Below are 19859 nucleotides of genomic sequence, written 5' to 3'. Positions count from 1 at the left end.
CACTGAGGGACAGAAGCAAGATCATCCCCTGTGGCAGGGCTTTCCATATCAAGAAAATCCAATAAATAATTGCTGTTCCACAGAAGTCAGGGGTTTTCTCCCACTGTGACTCATCCAATTTATATCCTGACTAAACTGCCCTGGAGTTTAACCCACTGAGCGAAGCCAGGGATTGAACCTGCAAATTCGTGGCTCCTAGTTGGATTTGTTTCCACTCCTATAAGGTTTTCTAGTACTAGCTTATATAGATGACTCAAAACACAAGGAAAAAAAAAAACCTCAGAATTTGTAATTTAAAATCTCTTTGTTTTCTCTGAGGTATTTATAATCAGTTAATTTTATTTATATATTATCTACAAAGGTCAAAATATTGCTTCCTTCCACTGTATACTTAGGCCATATCCAATATTTTATTAATAATTCATGGAGGAAGAGGACTACTCCAAATTAGTTCTAAATTAGTTGAGTGCAAACATACACTAGAAGCCAAAGTCACCTAGTTGTCATTGGCCTTTGTTCCCAGAGGAGAGATAAGGGTCTAGTCAATTTCTCATTTAACAATGTGTCACTCCCTCCCTTGCCTAAAATCCATCAATGGTTCCAGTTAGGTCTCTGGAAATAGCTCAGTGTGGCTTACCATCACCTGGTTGGACCCCATGCCCCCACCTGCCATTGTAGCCCCATCTCTCATTCTGCGGCCCCCCAATCCCTCACAACCCCTTCTGCCTTTCTACAACCAGCCATGACTCAACCATCCTGCTTTCAGTTCCTTGAAGACACCATAGCCTTTCTTTTTTCAGGCCTTAGCATATGTCCTTCTTCCCTCCTCAACTTTTCGAGCTCATTTTAAATGTCATTTCATCTGCAAAGCCTCACCTGACTCCCAGGTCTAGGTTAGGTACATGAGCCTCTTTTTTGCATTATAATTCCTTATTTATTTTTTTTATTTACCTATATTCCCTACTAAGAATCTAAGCCCAATGAATGGCAGGGAAGTGAAAGCCTTACGTGTACACACACGTGTGCATGCATGCACACACACACACGTGAATATGTATGTATATACACAGGTACATATTATATACAGACAAATTGAGCAGGAAAGAAGTAATTAGGTGATGCGACTTGTCTCATTCCTCATGACCTAGTGTCCTGCAGTTATGTTCATTCAAGTACCAAGTACAGCAAAACCCTGGTTTGCTGACAGTGGGAGATGCCTGGTCATAGATATGAGGAAGATAGGCAGAAGTTGTGCAGGCCTACAGCCAGTACGACCCTTACAGCAGGGCAAGGAGGGCCCCACACTGGGCCGCATACTTTAGAATGTCTTATCTGTCAAAAAATATCAATAAAAAGGCCTTTTTATCTTGGTTGATATCCTAAGAAGTTTTTCTGAAATTTTACTACCCCACTAAGTGAAGGGTATGACAGGAGAAGGATGCACAAGTTGAACTGGCCCTTCAAATCAGTATAGGCAAGAGTGAGGGTGTGACAATGTATACCTGTGAGTGATGGGAGGGTTAAGGAGAAAGTTGTCTCCCCAAATCATGTGAAGCAGGCATCTCTGCAGTTGAAGCTCTCCAGACATCTTTTCTCTTTGCTTTTCTCTGTTTCTCAGTGGTGTTATATAGTTAGGGAGGAGTTGGAAATCTTGAGTCAGAAAAGTGAAGCACTGGGGAGGGCACCTGACCAAGAAGTCCTTGTCAGAGACAAGCTTCCACCCAGCTCCAGTAGACCTGTACTTCCAGCTTACAGGCTGCTGAGGGATAGGAGGGGGTAGAGGTGAAGAGTGTGGGAAGAGGTGGGATCCCACAGCTTTCTTGGCCTCTAGTCTGTAAGGGCCATATCTATGGAATAAGCTGAAAGTTGTTGGATGGGAATAAGAGTTTAGCCAGGTCATGGTTTGATTTATAACTTGGATCCTTTCCCCTAGGACCCTGTACCCACCTCCAATATTTGGAGTGGGTTTGGCATAGAGTCTTGCTCCATTTGCTATGAAAGCACTTGTGCTAATTGACTCCTTGAAGTGGGCATCATTCCTCTTACATTTAACTCTTTAGTCAGGGAGTGACTAAACTTTTGATGTGTCCTCATATTGATTCTTCTTCTGTCTCTGATGAACAACCAAACTGCTCACCTTCAAACTCTCTGAGAGAGGATGCAATTGGTTGGCTAGTCACTATTTGGTATGGAGCCCCTCTGTTGAGATGACATTTTATGTCCGTGTCTCAGAGACCATCTACCAGGCCATGTTTTGGGTGAGGTAACCCTGCATGAGCTAATCATCTGTGGCCTCAGTGACAGGTCACTCTGTCCACAGTAGTGTGGTGATTTTGGGATAAGGAAACCACTTTGGGCATTCATTCTGAAGAAGCTGTGAACAGAGTAGTCACTCAAAGCTCTATTCCCAATACATGCTCTTTCCCATCTTCCCAAATGGCTACCCAGCTCAGAGAATGCTACTTTTGTATTAATTTATTTAAATTTCTTTCTTTCTTTTCTTTTTATTTATTTCTTTTTTTGTCTTTTCTTTTTTTTTTTTTTTTGGCTGTACCTGCAGCATACAGAAGTTCCTAGGCCAGGGATCGAATTTGCATCACAGCAATAACAATGTTGGATTCTTAATCACTAGGCCATTAGGGAACTCCTTATGTCAATTTTTTGAAAGTCATCTGTGCAGTTATTCTCATTCTCACCCAAACTATGCCAACCACAAAAAATGTGTGAGAATCTAAATTATATCATTCTGACACTTCTGCAAAAGAGGAAGAAAAATAAGAACACTTTGAAATTCAAAGCATGACTAATTTTTTCAAATTATGTAGAAAGATGTGGTCAGTTATTTCACTGTAAATTTACTCTGGTTTCAGAAATGCCTCATTTGCTTGGGAATGGTTTCATTTCCTCTAGAGTGGTCAGTAATAACCACCATAAAATTAAGACAGTAGGGAAAAAAGAGGCTGCCTCTCTGTTTTAACATCAAATCAATTCCTTTTCATTATACAATGGTTTGGGTCAAATTTAGTGGCTATTTTTGCATAATTTATATATACATTTAGTTATAGAATTTATATAATCCACTTATTAAGCTGGCACAAACACTAGGCTGGTCATTTTTCAGTCCAGTATTTTGGTCATATAGTCTTAATCATCCCTTCATAATGTTATCTGGTTTGTTTAGAAGTAATCCAGTAAGTTGACCTCAGTCTTTCTTCATGCCTGGAATTGGCTCCTTAATGGTCTTCTCTCTCAATGAATGTAGCATGGGTGGATAATGAGCTCCCCTGGGACCTTTTAGTGTTTTGGTTCCTAGCATCCTGTACCCAGTTCTACAAAATGTAAATGTGGATGTCACTGGCATCTCCACAGGTGACCTGACTCAGTCTTTTGTCTTATTCTGCAAAAAGAGGAGGAAATAGATTAGGAAAAGTGAAACTTAAGTCTCTTCTATGGTAGAGAATCCAAGTGCCTAGAATCAAGGTAGAGAATCCAATGTCTTAGAATCAAGGAGAACTTCAAACACTTGATTCTCCACTCTGATTCTTCATTGGAGCCCAATGCCAGGTTTAAAAGCTCACACTCTGGCACCGACCTGAAGATTCTAATGTCAAAGTCAGGGGTAGGAATTGGAATCTGTACTTGTTTTAAGTTTCTAATAGTAATTTTTGTGCTCAGGCAGGGTTGAAAATTAGTGATTTGGAGGGGAGGGTTACAATTTGCTTTTATTTTTCCCTCTACCAGTGAGCAAGAGCTTCATTTCACTAAATGATAGATTGCATACATTGGTACTATTCCAACTTTGAGATAAATCTGGGTTCCAACAGTAACCTCCTCAAAGCACTGGGCCTTAAAAGAAGAGTGTATAGAATCATCCAAGCAAAATCACCAAGCAAAGAAGTCTTCCTGACTTTAGATATTTACTTCCCTCAGAACCTGCTTGTGATCAGTGAGACTTATGTTTCTCAGGTGTTGAATTTGATTTTTGGAAGCATCAGTATCGGCATCCTTGGTACACTATTACAAGAGGGATTGCAACCAAATTCTTAAAAAAGTCAAAACAAATTGGAATACTACTGAGCAAATGAAAAAAACAAACAAACTACTTTTGTACCTGTGAAAAAAATGGATACATCCTAAAAAGTGAGAAAAGGCAGGTGGGATCAAGATGGCAGAGGAGTGAGATGTGGTGCTCACATTCCCCCACAAACACATTAAAAAAAAAAAAAAAATCTACGTGTAGAACGAGTCACACAGGACATCTACTGAATGCTGGCAGAAGACCTTAAATTTCTAAAAAGGGAAAGAAACTCTCCACATAACTGGGTAGAACAATAGGAAAAAAAAAAGTGAGGGGAGATGAAAAAAGATAAGAAGAGGATCAGCACTCCTGAGAGGGAGTGTGAAATAGGAAAGGAACCCACACCCTGGGAAGCTACCTAACTGACAGGGAAATCAGCCAGGACAGAGAGGGAACCTCAAAGCATCCGATAAAGTAGAGCAGCTGAGCTGAGGAGGATAAAGCAGAAAGAGAGCTACACAGATGATCGGTACCACCATCCCTGGACACCACAGCCTCGGCTGCTTGGGTGGGAGATGGGTGAGGAGACCCAGGCTCTGGAGGTCAGTTCTGGGGAGAGGACTAGGGTTGGCTGTGTGGAGACAGCCTGAGGGAATAGTGTGCCATGGTCTGGGGAGCAGAGTGCCACAGTCAAGGGATCATGAGAGGAGACCTGGGCCCACAGAAGAAGTAAGGGGCCATTGTTGGGGAAGGCAAGAGGAGGAGGGGTAGACTGACATAGGAATATCTTTCTCTGCACACTGTGGTCTCTCGGGCAGCAGGGAACCTCTTGCATGGGCTACAGGTGGTGGGGGCAAACCACTGCAGCTATCTCAGACTCCAGAATTGGGTGTGGCCCACCTACAGTCCCAGTCACCTAAGAGGTCAGACAGAGGATGGCATTGTAACTGAGAGCCACTCATTGTTGCTCTTACTCCCCTGAGAATGCAAATGCATTTTTGCTACCACTGCCAAATGCTCTGGGTGCCATCTACAACTGCTTGAGGGTCACTGCCACTTCCCAGGGCCCTGCAACCAGGAACAGCCTGCACTACCTCCCCACAGGTCCTTGCCACTGTCAAGGGCCCAGCAACCAGGAACTGGCTACTAGCCCTGACCATGGCCTGCATCTCCCTGGAAGAAACTGCAGGCTGTATACCAGCATTAGGATAACAGTCTACACATACTGAAGAAAGAGACATCAAGCATCCAAACCAAAAGCAGCACACACACACACACAACCCTCACAAAATATCTGGGGCATTATCACATATAAATAGCCGTCCAAGACTACATTGGTTGTTTTTCCTAAACTCCCAGAATAAGAAAAACAAAAGCAAAATGAGAATACTCAGGAACAATTCCCAGTTAAAACAACAGGAGAATTCCCCTGAAGAAGCAAACAATGAAACAGTCCTCCACAGTCTAATAGACATCAAGTTCAAAAGGGATATAGTGAAAATACTGAAGGAATTAAGAGCACATATGAAGGAATTAAGAGTGGATATGAACAGTAATGCAGATTACTTTAGAAAGGAGCTAGAAAATATAAGAAGAAGCCAAGAAAAATTAGAAAATTCATTTGCAGAAACAAGCTGAGTTAAAGGCATTGAAGAGCAGAATAAATAACGCAGAGGAATGAATCATGCCTTGGAAGATAGAATAATGGAAATCACCCAATCAGGACAGCATAAAGAAAACCAAATGAAAAAAATATGAAAGCAATAGAAGATATCTATGGGATAATAAAGAGAGGGCCAATTTATACATAAGAGGGATTCCAGAAGGTGAAGAAAAAGAAAAGGGGATTGAAAATATATTTGAAGAAGTTATAGCTGAAAACTTTCCAAATTTAAAGGAAACAGATATCAAGATACAGGAAGCACAGAGGGCCTCAAACAGGCCCACATCAAGACATATTATAATAAAAATGGCAAAAGTTAAAGATAAGGAGAGGATTCTAAAGGCAGCAAGAGAAAAACAAAGACTTAATTATAAGAGAACCCCCATAATGCTATCAGCTGATTTCACTACAGAAACACTATGAGACCGGCAAGATATATTCAAATTTCTAAAAGGGAAAAAATTGTAGCCTAGAATACTTTACCCAGAAAGAATATTAAAACAGAAGGAGAAATAAGAATTACTCCAACAAACACAAACCAAAAGAATATAGCAATACTAAGCCAATTTTAAAAGAAATAATGAAAGATCTTCTCTAAAAAAAACACAAGGAATAGCAAAAGGATAAACATGAAAATGTTAAAAAAAAGAACCTCAAAATCATAGAATGTGGGAAGGAAAGTAAGAAAATTTAGACTTTTTTTTTTTTTTCAGAATGTTTTTGAGCCTATATGACTATCAGGCTAAAGCAAGCTGCAATAGGAAGGGGTTAACATTCTTGAAAAACAGGGCAACCACAAATCAAAAGCAAAGAATACATTCACAAAAACTAAATAGATGACACAAGCATAAAATAAAAGAAAATCATCCAACAAAAAAAGAAAGGAACAAAAGAAAAACATATAATCAACTGGAAAACAAAGTTTAAAATGGCAATGAATACATATTTATCAATAATTACCCTAAAAGCTAATGGACTTAATGCTCCAATCAAAAGATACAGAGTGACAGACTGGATTTAAAAAAAAAAAAAAAAAAAGAGAGTTTACAATATGCTGCCTGCAAGAGACTCACCTTAGGGCAAAGACACAAATAAACTGAAGTGAGAGAATAGAAAAAGATATTTCATGTGAATGTAAAAGACAGGAAAGCAGGAGTTTCAATATTCATATCAGACAAAACAGACTTTAAAACAAAGACCATAAATAATGACAAAGAAGGACACTATTTAATGATAAAATGATCCATTCAAGAAAATATTACACTCATCAATATATATGCCCCTAATATAGCAGCACCCAAATGCATACAACAAACTAATAGACATAAAAGGAGAAATTAATGGGAATATAATAATAGTAGGAGATTTTAACCCCTACTCACATTGATGAATGGATCCTCCAGGGAGAAAATTAATAAGGCAAAAGACACAATAGAAAAGTTAAACTTGGAGTTCCCGTCGTGGTGCAGTGGTTAACGAATCCGACTAGGAACCATGAGGTTGCAGGTTTGTTCCCTGCCCTTGCTCAGTGGGTTAACGATCCGGCGTTGCCGTGAGCTGTGGTGTAGGTTGCAGATGTGGCTCGGATCCAGCGTTGTTGTGGCTCTGACATAGGCCGGTGGCTGCAGCTCCGATTAGACCCCTAGCCTGGGAACCTCCATATGCCACGAGAGCGGCCCAAGAGAATGGCAAAAAGACAAAAAGACAAAAAAAAAAAAAAAAAGAAAGAAAGAAAGAAAAGTTAAACTTAATTGACATTTTCAGGACATTACATCCAAGAAAATCAGAATATACATTCTTTTCAAGAGCACACGGAACATTTTCAGGGACTGACCACATACTGGGGCACTAAACTAACCTCAACAAATGTAAGAGTATAGAAATTATTTCAAACATCTTCTCTGACCACAATAGGCATGAAACTAGAAATCAACCACAGGATAAGAAATAAGAAAAAAATGACTACATGGATACTAAGCAATATGCAACTAAAAAACCAATAGTCAATAAGGAAATCAAACTAAAATTAAAAAATGCGTTGATACAAATGATAAAATCCAAGGGGTACTGTAAAAGTAGTGCTTAGAGGGAAGTTCATAGGATTACAGGCCTTCCTCAAAAATGAAGAAAAATCTCAAATTGACAGATTAATTTACCACCTAAAAGAATTAGAAAAAGAACAAACAAAACTTAAAGTCAGCAGAAGGAAGGAAATCAAAGATCAGAAATAAATCAATAAACTGGAGATTAAAGCAGAAAAAATCAATAAAATGAAGAGCTAGTTCTTTGAAAGGGTAAAAATATAGCTCAACCTCTGGCCAAACTTACCAAGAAGAGGAAAGAAATAATTCAAATAAACAAAATTAGAAATGAAAAAGGAGAAATCTCAATGGATACTGCAGAAATACACAAAACCATAAGAGAATACCATGAACAATTATATACCAACAAATTTGACAACCTAGAAGAAATGGACAATGTTCTACAGACATACAGCCCACCAAAACTGAATCAAGAAGAAATAGATCAACTGAACAGACTGATCACTAGAAATGAAATTGAATATGTCATAAAAACACTCCCTACAAACAGAAGTACAGGACCAGATGGCTTTATAGGTGAATTCTAACAAACATACAAAGAGGAAAATATACCCATCCTTAAAATTTTTCCAAAAGTTGAAGAAAAAGGAATAATCCCAAAGACATTCTATGAAGCCACCATCAACCTAATACCAAAACCAAAGATACTACCAAAAAATAAAATTATAGACCAATATCTTAGATGAATATAGTTGCAAAAATTCTCAACAAAATTTTAGCCAACAAAATCCAACAGCATATATAAAAGATCATACATCACCACCAAGTGGGATTCATCCCAGGTTCACAAGGATGGTTCAACATACTCAAATCAATTAATGTCATATACTGCATAAGCAAAGGAAAAGTCAAAAACCACATGATCATCTCAATAGATGTAGAAAAATATTTAACAAAATCCGACATCCATTCATGATAAAAATTCTTACCAAAGTGGAAGAAATACCTTATCATAATAAAAGCCATTTATTACAGACCCACATCTAATATAATATTCAATGGAGAAAATCTGAATGACTTCACATTGAAATCTGGAACAAAACAAGGATGTCCAGTTTCATACTTATATTCAACATGGTATTAGAAGTCCTAGCCACAACAATCAGACAACAAAAATAAATAAAGCATCCAGACTGGAAGAGCAGAGTTCAAACTGTAACTCTATGCAGATGATATGATACTATATATAGAAAATCCTAAGGATTCCACACAAAAACTTCTCTAACTGATTAACAAATTCAGCAAAGTAGCAGATACAAGATTATCATTCAGAAATTGGTTGCATTTCTGTATGCTGGCAATGAAGTATTAAAAAAAGAATATAAAAATATAATACATTTAAAAATCATATTCCCCAAAATTAAACACCTAGAGTAAACTTGACCAAGGAAGCAAAAGACTTATATGCTGAAAACTATAAAACGTTAATCAAGTAATTAAAGAAGAGTCAAAGAAATGGAAAGATATTCCATGCTCCTGGGTTGGAAGACTTAACGTTGTTAAAATGGCCATACTGCCCAAAGCAATCTACAGATTTAATGCAATCCCTATCAAATTACCCATGACATTTTTCACAGAACTAGAACAAACAATCCAAAAACGTATATGGAACCATAAAAGACCCAGAATTGCCAAAGCAATCCTGAGGGGAAAAAAAACAAGCAGGAGGCATAACTCTCCCAGACTCAAGACAATATTACAAAGCCACAGTCATCAAGACAGTGTGGTACTGGTATAAAAACAGACATACAGACCAATGGAACTGAATAGAAAACCCAGAAATAACCCCAGATACCTAGGGACAATTAATCTTTGACAAAGGAGGCAAGAATATAAAATGGGAAAAAAGTCTTCAGCAAGCAGTGCTGGGAAACCTGGACAGCTGCATGTAAATCAATGAAACTAGAACATACCCTTATAAGCCTAAGAGTTGGTTTTTTGTTTTTTCTTGTTTTTTGGTTTTTTTGAGGTAAAATTTGGCTCATTGCTCCAGAGTGATTCATACTTGACTGAAATTTACTTGGTAAATTTTAAGATCCTCCTCGTAATGATTCTTTAGAATCATGCCTAGCAGAAAGCTTACTCCTTGGCTCCTCACTCGCTCAGTTCTGGAAAGGCTTATGAAAATCAAATTTTGCATAAATAAACAAAAGCTTAAGAATGCATTCTTTCTGTCATCCAACAAGACCTGTAGACTGAAACTTTTACATTACAAAACACAGCACATGATTTAGGGCAATGAACCATAAACTTTTGTGATAGGGCTGATTTCCTTCTTCATGTATTTCGACTACATGTAACAACATGGTAAATTTCACAGATAAAATTTTGAGTGAAAGATGTCAAACACAAGATAGTACATATTATGATTCTACTTATATAAAGTTTAAAACCTGGCAAAACTAATATACATCAGTGATAATCAGAACAGTAGTTACTTTGGAGGGAGGAAGAACAAGGAAGTTGGGGAAACTAGAAATCATCTATTTTGACCTGAGTGGCAATTATACAGGTATGTAATATGTACAAGTTAATTGAGCAGGCTGCTTAAGATTCATACACCTTACTACACATATTATATCCCAATTAAAAACAAAGTTTAAAGAACCTTTTAAAAACATATATTTATACCCTGTCACCTTCAACTTGGCCTATAATGGTAATAAGGATTTTTGTCTGTCTTATTTACTATTACATCCTCAGTGTCTAAAATGTACCTGTGCTCAATGTTAAAAAACATGGTATAAATGAATACGTACTTGCTCAATTTTTATATTGAAAAAGTACCCTCTGGTAGCCACACACGAAATTTTAATGTTTTATCTACTTTTCTTCAAACATCGTGCTGGTTATTTAAACCACATGTAGGAAGTATTAGCCTGTAGGAAGAACCCACTAAAGATATAGGTGAAAAGGAAAGCCACACTGGCATTATTCTAAGAAACAGCTGCACAGCCCTGTAGCAGTTCCCAGGGCTTCAGGGAACACCACAGCTTATTTCCAGGGAACACGTCTAGACAGCTGTGAGTAGCTGAATCATATACACAGTTACAGGAATCCAAAGAAACTTCGGCTAGTAATAAAAACAGGGGTTTTTAACAAGAGTTTAAAAATTAATCTATAACAAGGAATGAAAGATCAGAGGAATGGCCAAGTGTAAAAAGGAATTTGATATATGACAAAAGTGGCATTTTAATTCTATTGGTGATTGGTTTGCAAAATATTACTGGGGTAACTGCCTAGGAGAAGAAAAACATTAGCTTCCTATTCACATGTATAAAATTAAATTCTGGATTAATTAAAGATCCAAATGTAAGGGAGTTCCCATCATGGCTCAGCAGTAATAAAGCATCCATAAGAATGCGGGTTTGATCCCTGGCCTCACCCAGTGGGTTAAGGATCCGGCATTGCTATGAGGTATGGTTTAGGTTGCAGACACAGCCCAGATTTTGCGTTGCTGTGGCCATGGTGTAGGCCAGTAGCTGCAGCTCCAATTCGACCCCTAGCATGGAAATTCCACATGCTGTGGATGAGGCGCACGCACACGCACACACACACACACACACACACACACACACACACAATCCAAATGTAAGAAAGAGAATATTTTAAATGTTAGAAAAAACTTAAAAGAATATACCTATAACTTTATAACTTTATGGGAGATATGCTTAAGCAACATAGGAAATCTAAAAACAAACACAAAAAAATAGATTATTATCACATTGAAAACTTTTAAAAATGTTTGGAATTGTAAAAGACACTGTAAACAAAGTCAAAATTACAACTAGGAAAAATATCTACAGTGAATATAGGAGACAGTCACTGCTCTTCAAAAATATAAAAGAACTTTTACAGAGTGATAAGATAAAATGAAAGTAATTCAATAGAAAATTGAAATACTAAAAATTAAAGATGTGAGCAAGAAATTCAAAGAAAAGCATGTATGCAAAGAATCTCTCTAGCATTCAGGAAAATGCAAATCAAACCAATGAGAAGATGCCATTATTTTATTGATAAGCTTGGCAAGGATGAATTCACTTTTTTTTTTTTTCTTTGTCTTTATGCTATTTCTTGGGCCACTCCCATGGCATATGGAGGTTCCCAGGCTAGGGGTCCAATCAGAGCTGTAGCTGCCGGCCTACGCCAGAGCCACAGCAACGCTGGATCCCAGCTGCGTCTGCGACCTACACCACAGCCCACGGCAAGGCCGGATTGTTAACCCACTGAGCAAGGGCAGGGACCGAACCCGCAACCTCATCGTTCCTAGTCAGATTCGTTAACCACTGCGCCACGACGGGAACTCCCAACTTTTATGGTTTTTATTGTCTTTTAGGTTATCAACCATCTTTGTACCTAAACTAAACTTATTATAACATACTTTTTTCAAATGCTTATACGCACTTTTTTCAAATATTCTTCAGATTAGCTTTACCATCTTGCTGATTTTCATTAATTGAATAAATCTTTATATGCCATGTTTTTAACTTTTAAAAAACAATTATACTTTGACACACTCCTTTCTTAATTTTATCCAAAATTTGAAGCCCAGTTTTTTGCTCATTTTTTCCCTAAAGAAGTCTTGCTTAACTACCTAGGAAGATTTCTACTGATCTTAGCTCCTATAGCAGCCGCTGATCTGAAACAAATAGACTACCAGATGTTTCTCCAGCAAAGATGGATTTATTTAGGATCAGTAGAGAGTTTCAATTTGGCATCTATGAGCCCGGTGATGTCTGTCAAAGTCCTCACACAGAAAGGGAAGGAGAACACTTTTATAGAGGAAGAAAAAGAAGTTGGGAGTGCTATGGTAAATAAATAATCTGTGGCTTTTCATAAACTGAGTTTTGCCAGGGAAGGGGTCTTTCTTCTTCCTGTTGTGCTCTGTTTCATTGCAGAGCATGAGAGTTCTCCCTTCTGGTCTCCCAACTCTATTTAACTGAGGTTTCTGTTTATTAACTTTTTAGCATTTACGCCTTTCGATCAAAATCTTTCTCCAAAAGCATTGCTTATCAAGGGTCAGATTTTCTTTATTTTTTTAAATTTAGGGCTGCACCTGTGGCATATGGAAGTTCCTGGGCTGGGGTCAATGAGAGCTGCAGTTACCAGTCTACACCACGGCCACAGCAATGCCAGATCTAAGCCACTTCTGTGGTGTACACTGCAGCTCATGGCAATGCCAGATCCTTTAACCTCCTGAATGAGACCAGGGATCAAACCCGACTCCTTATGGATACTCATCAGGCTCCTAACCCACCAAGCCACAGTGGGAGCTCCAAGGGTCAGATTTTCTAATTTCAGCAAATTTTGTCCTTCAGTATCAGGAAGGACCTTTCCCTGGGTTTACCATCTCACACTGGAGGTAAAATACACAGATTGGAAATCTATTAAGGTCATATTCGTGTAGCAAGGAGCATTAGGAGGGAGAACACACAGGTACTTTTTGTCTTAAAGTCCATATGTTACCGAGGTTATTAGACATTGAGAGATTATCTCATCATCAAAGGTTTAGCAGTGAACTTCCAATAGACCTTGTTCAGATATCTTGGGAAAGCTGTCTCATCAGGTGTCATCTGCTTCAATTCAGAGAAATATTTACTTTTCAGGTCAACCGAGGTCTAGTCAGGTTTGGCACTTTCTTTCCAAGAGTTCATTCCTTGGAGTTTATAGCACAAAGGTCAATATACTTTCCAATGAAGCTGAAGAGAGTTCTTCTGAGGTGTCATTTTCCAATACATGAAACCCCTAGGTTTAACTGCATGATATTTGACGTCTTTGTCTCTCAAACTGTGAAAGGAATGCTCTACTAAATTATGTTTATTTTTGATAGAGGTAATTAGGCCTTTGCCACATTATTTATCTCTCTCTCCTTTTATTGGTTGCAGGTTACAAGAAACAAAAGCCAAATGCATTGGGGTCCTGTGACTATCTCAAAGCATGAGAATTTATGAGTGCCAAGAGAGGCAAATCTGAGATTTAGAAGGACCAATAGTAATGCTTTTGGCCAAAGTATTTGGAAGGCCTCTATAAATTTTGCCAGTTGTCTTAATATGGCCATTAGTATGTTTGGCTAAGCCGGAGGATTGAGGGTGGTAAGCACAGTACAAGTGTTGTAAAACCAGCCAAACAACCTAAAAGTTGAGAGTTATGTTTTATTAGGCAGACATTCTGAGGACATCAAGCCCAGGAAAAAGGACTTGCTCAGATTTCTCCGAAAGACTACTCTGAAGAGGCAAGGGCAGGGATATGGTGAGATGGGAAGCCAGGATATATAGGAGTTTTGGCAACAAAGACAAATTAGTCAAAATATCAAAAGGTTATTTTTAATAAAAGAAAACCAAATGTGTCAAGTTAACGAAGTTAGTGCTGTTCTATGTATTAGAAGATGCAAGGTCTGGGCTCATTGAAATCATTCCATTGATATGCACCTCAGCTATATGGGACCTTTATCCTATGTTTTCTCATCTTAGGTCTCCTCTGCGTGTATTCTCAGGGTGGCTGCAGCTACGAGCATTCTGTTTCCTCATCCTGAGTTCCCTCAGGGATAGCTGTTGAGGAGACTATAATGTGGTGGCTTGATGGCTGCAACATCCTTTTTTTTTTTTTTACTGACATGGCAGTGGGCATTCCTAGTTCACAGCCCACTACTTGAACTGTTTTACTCCTCTGAGGCAGGGGCTCTTTTGCGATAGTGAGGCTGAGCACCTAGCATGTTCCTCTAGTGTCAGTTAGACATTTCTCTAATATGGAGAAATGTTTCTCTAAGCCAACAGGAGGAAGTTTTGGGAAAAACCCCTGCAGTTCCTTGGCACCTTATAATTGAGAATTGACAGGATTTTGGAAAGATTGGTTAGAAGGCTGAAGGCTCCTAATGCACTTAAATTTATAACAGTTACTTTTTCAATATCCTGGATCTCTGCAATAACAAGAGAAACTTAAGAGGGTTTTGTGTTTTGTTTAGGGGCTTCTTTTGTTGGAGTTGAAGTTCGAGAATTTTGGCAGTCTTTCTTTTAAGTAGCTCATCTAGAATATGGGAGAGCTAGTTTGCCAGATTAATTAAATCTGGAGGGGGCATAGTTTCCCACTCCATCTTGGTCCTTTTTTTATTAGAAGGGAAAAGTCCCAGTTCAGCTCATTAATAAACATAGATTTAAAAGCTACTCAACTAAGTCAACATCTGGAGGAAGACCGTAATTTTCTTCAAAGAAATTCTCAAGTAGATTATAATACTCATCAACAAGATTATCCAGTTTTTGTGTGAGAACCTGATTTTGTTCCAATCAATAGATTTTGAAAAAGCTCTAGGAACTGCTCCATGAAGTCAATTAGCAATTGCCTGAGCCTAATCACATAATAAATTAGCAGGCTTGTCCTCCTGTTGTACTTGTGGAGACCTTTCAGGATTTTCCCAATTGGTTTTTATTTAATGCTGGGACTGGTCTTCACTGACAAGCATATAAACCAGATGACATAAGTCAGAGAAACCAAGTTGATATGTTTTAATGACTTTATTAAATTATTCAGCAAATCTATGAGGATTTTCAGTTACTTTGGGAAAATCTTTGACTATGGCTCATGCCTCAGCTTTAGTCTGGCGAGTATAAGAAATTAAGGATTTTGGAATTTCCCATCATGGCTCAATGGTAATGAGCCCGACTAGTACCCCTGAGAATGGAGGTTTGATACCTGGCCTCATTCGGTGTGTTAAAGATCTGTCATTGCTGTGAGCTGTAGTATAGGTTGCAGATGCAGCTCAGATCCCACATTGCTGTGGCTGTGGCATGGGCTGGCATCTGTAGCATCCATCTGACCCCCTAGCCCAGGAACTTCCATATGCCCCAGGTGCAACTCTAAAAAGCAAAGCAAAACAAAAAGAAATTAAGGGTCTAGCCTCTGGATCCTCAGAAAGTTTAATTTTAAAGGGACAGGTTTTGACAAGTTCAGAGGAAGAGTTCGTAGGGAGAGTTTGAGGGGGAAAAAGAGGGAATCTTGGTGAAAGAATTAGAATGGGGATAAGAGAAATCATAGGTGGAGTAAAAGGGAAGGAGGGAGATGACAACAGGAGTCAGAATCTGGCCATGAGGAACTGAGGGAGAGGGACAAGATGGCTCTGGAACTTGAGACAAAGAACTCAAGGAAGGATGGGCTCAATACCTGAGACAGAGGTCAGAACACTAGGGGCAGAAGGTAAATACAGTAGGTTTTGTAGGCTATGTGGTTCTTATTGCAACTACTCAGCTCTGCCATTTTAGCAAGAAATCAGCCATACATAAAATACAACTGAATGAATAAGGTTGTGTTTCAATAAAACTTTATAATACTGATATTCAAATTTTATACAACTTTAATATGTCTTGATTTTTTTTTTAATTTGACTGTTTTAAAATGAAAGAGCATTTATAGCTTGCAGGCTATACAAACACAGGCAGTAAGCTGGATTTGACTACAGCTTGTCTGTCCTTGTCTTCTTACAGTGTTTGATGATCAAACAATTCTTTGATAAATTATAAAGTCTATATTGTTTTGACTTTTTGTCAAGATCCTACGTCCTTGTCTAGGTCATAACTTTTCTGAGCAGAGATAGCTCATACTTTTTTGGAAACCTCCTAAAAACCAAGTTTATTGCTTAGAGAAAAGCAATCAATATAAATATTGACTAGAATAAACAGTTTTGCCTAGAATAGGCCTGAGGAAACTGTGGGTGGTAAAGAATTTGACCATTTAAGTGTAGGGGTGATTCAGGAAGGATCAGAGGGAACAGTATCCCAGGGAAGTTCTTGAAAGACTTGGATGCAATGTTGCACTTTGATTAAAATCAGGATGAACTAGGAATTCTCTGGTGGCTCAGTGGGTTAAGGATGCAGGATTGTCACTGCTGTGGCATGGGTAGTTGCTATGGGTTTGAACCCTGAACCTGGAACTTCCATGTGCTACAGGCATGGCCAAAAAATGTTTAAAAAAAGATCAAGATGAACTAGAAGGCAGATACCCCTTTTTCATCCAAGTTGTGAAATCAAAGTGAAAAATATTACACTCCTACCTACTTTGGCTCCTTCACTTCTCTACACTATCATTCAGGTTCAAGATACTGACAAAGGAGTGTTTGTGACAGGCAGAAACTTTGCCTAGATATATACCATTTACAGGTCTCAGAAATGCCTGATTTTTGTTTTTGCCTTTGTTCCCAGGAAGCATGAAAGATGGGGATGAAGAAATTAAGCTCATATTTTAGTGCAAAACTTTTGTAGTCCTCCCTTTAAATGCTAGAGCAGTGGTCCCAAAGCACTACTGCTAGATGCACTCTAGGATTTCTGGTTGATTAGGTCTGGGGAAAGAGCCAAATTTTGCATATCTTAACAGATTCCCGGGAGAGGCTGCTGCTGGTGGTCTGGGACCACACTTTGCGAACCAGTATGCTGGAGAATTTGCTCAACTACTGCTCCAAACCACTAAGAGATTCTGAAAGTTTGTCTTCTGAGTCAGTGGCTTCCATTCTTATTATCAACAATCCCTCTCCAATTCCAGACTCCTGGTTTGTCATTTCAGCCTCAAATTATTGTTGTCATCTGGCTAGAAAAGAAAAGAATCAAACCACAAGAAAAGGATGTGCAATTGTTTCAAATTGAAGTGAAAATAAATGGTAAAGCCTTTGTATAACATTAAGGAATTAGACTTTAAGAGGGAGTATAATTTTATATGCTGATAAAATGACACAGTAAGAATTACACGTTTTTGCCTGGGTGGGATAGAATTTTCCCCACAGGAAATTACTCAATCACAGCCACACCCACCATCCGTTTTAGGGCAGGTATTAAGGTACTAAAACCCTGCTGGGTCATGTTTTTACATCATGGGTCATGTTTTTAAATCACCATTAATTGACATAAATGCATCTTGTGTTCGGAGTGTGTGTGCGGCTCTCTGGTGGTAACTCTGACAAGAGGAAGATGTAAACCAAAGTCACCCTAGTCAGGAGAGTGGTCTACAGAGGGAGGAAGGGATCAGGGAAGAGTAGCTGCAAGTGTCCATTAAAGGGAAAAAGGTTAAGATTTGGGGGAAAAAAATCAAGGGGAGGAGATAAAGTGGAAGTTCTCTGCAGGGAAGAATGAATTGCAGCACCAATATTAGAAAGACTGGGAGGGTGGGCCAAAGTGGCAAGGTTTCCTAAAGGAATTGTTGGAGAAAGGCTGAAAAAGAAGGGAGAGACCAGGCTGTAGAGACTTTTTTTGACCTTGATTAACTCGATTACAAATTTGCCCTACTGTTATACACTCTATACACCATTACCAGAATGACACTTCTAAATGAAAATGTGACCACGTCCTGCCCCTGCTTAAATTCTCCAGTGCTTCCTAGTGCCCTCAGGATTAAACTGGAACTCTTTAGCATAATGCAGGCTGCTGCTTCCTTTTGTAACCTGTTATGGCCTAGACCAGGATGACACAAAGTATCCCTCAATGGCATATTGATTATTTTGAGTTAAAGTTGCTTAAGAAGAAGTCCAGGCAAGAAGGACTCTGTATCCCTGAAAGCAGGAAATAAATCTCCCAATGAAAGGCACACTCCCTTTGGGTGAGGTATAAAGACACCTTTATCACCGTAGACGAGGAATTCAGGGCCAAAAAGCCTTTACAAACAAACCTTGTTTCTTCTTTATGCATTTACTAGCCAATCCCAAAATTTGTTTAAATTCCTTTCTAGTGAAGCACTCAAACCTAGTTTTTTGTCCTTTCAATTCCTGAACAATTCACAGTTTCTATATATAGAAAGTATAAAGCTGCCTACTTTGGCTACTTCTTAGATCCTATTTCTCTGACATCTCCATGGGCAGAAATTAAATCTATTTCCTGGAGTTGCCATTGTAGCTCAGTTGAAATGGACCGGACGAGTATACATGAGTATGGGGTTTCAATACCTGGCCCCACTCAGTGAGTCAGGATTCAGCGTTGCCATGAGCTGCGGTCATTAAAAAAAAAAAAAAAAAAAAAATCTGTTTCTCTCTCTTCTGTTCATCTTTCATGTGTCAACTTTATTATTAGTCCAGCTACAAGAACTTAAGCGGGGTAAAGGGGGAAATTTCCCCTCTCAGACCAGTCACATCACTAGAGATGTTCTCTCTCCCCAACACACACACACACACACACACACACACACAGAGAGACACACACACCCTCTGCCCCAGGCATTCCTATTCTTTTGGGCTTTGTCCATTTTTGCCTGCTTCATCTTCTTCACTCCATGTTTCTTCTCTATACTCTCACCTGGTCTAAGACTCCTCTGAGGAAAGGATGCCCCTTTTGTGTGCTTACCTGATCCTACTTTCCAGACAGCCTTGTCATTGATTGATCCTTGTAAGGTCCCCAGGGAGAGCTTACCCAGGACATATCCTTCTCAGCTGATTGTAATTATCTGTTTAGTTCTCTGTCTCCCCATAACACCATGAGCTCCTTGAGACCATAACCCTGTCCCTAGAATATAAAACCATTCCTGACCCATGGTAATATTTGTGGAATTAATGGTTGAAAGAATTTTATCTTTTAAGAAAATAATATGGATTGGAATTATAAATTTTAAAAATTCTACAAAATTTGAAAACTATGGAAAGGTACAAAGAAGGAAGTAAAAATCATTTGTAATTCCTCTATTCTGAGATAATACCTTTTAGCTTATGAATGCCTTTTTGAAAACAGGGATACTATGCAAAACATAAAATGTAGAAAATCTGGCAACTGTGTGTCTCACATAAAGAATGGACTAAAAGACTAAAAAAGGGTTTAGAGTCTAGGTATAAAATGATAAATGCAGAGACTAGATGGAACTAGAAAAAGAAGAAACAAGATGAATGTAATAAACAGTGTATGAGATGACAGTACTGGAAAATTATTAATGATGATGGTGAGTGGAGAGTAAAGGAAAAATGTCAGATGACCTACAGGTTAAATAGATGAAAGATTTTTGAGATTGGGTGAATGCAGATATTCTTTATTCTCATTTGTTCCATCATGAAATTTTTATTGGGCACAATTCTATGCCAGGCACTAGTCTAGTTACCGGGGTACATCAGCGAACAAGACAG

This window comes from Sus scrofa, chromosome 9 (genome assembly GCF_000003025.6).
Source record: "Sus scrofa isolate TJ Tabasco breed Duroc chromosome 9, Sscrofa11.1, whole genome shotgun sequence".
Classification (NCBI taxonomy): Eukaryota; Metazoa; Chordata; class Mammalia; order Artiodactyla; family Suidae; genus Sus; species Sus scrofa.
The sequence above is the reverse complement of the archived record's forward strand: the minus strand, read 5'-3'. Positions refer to the sequence as shown.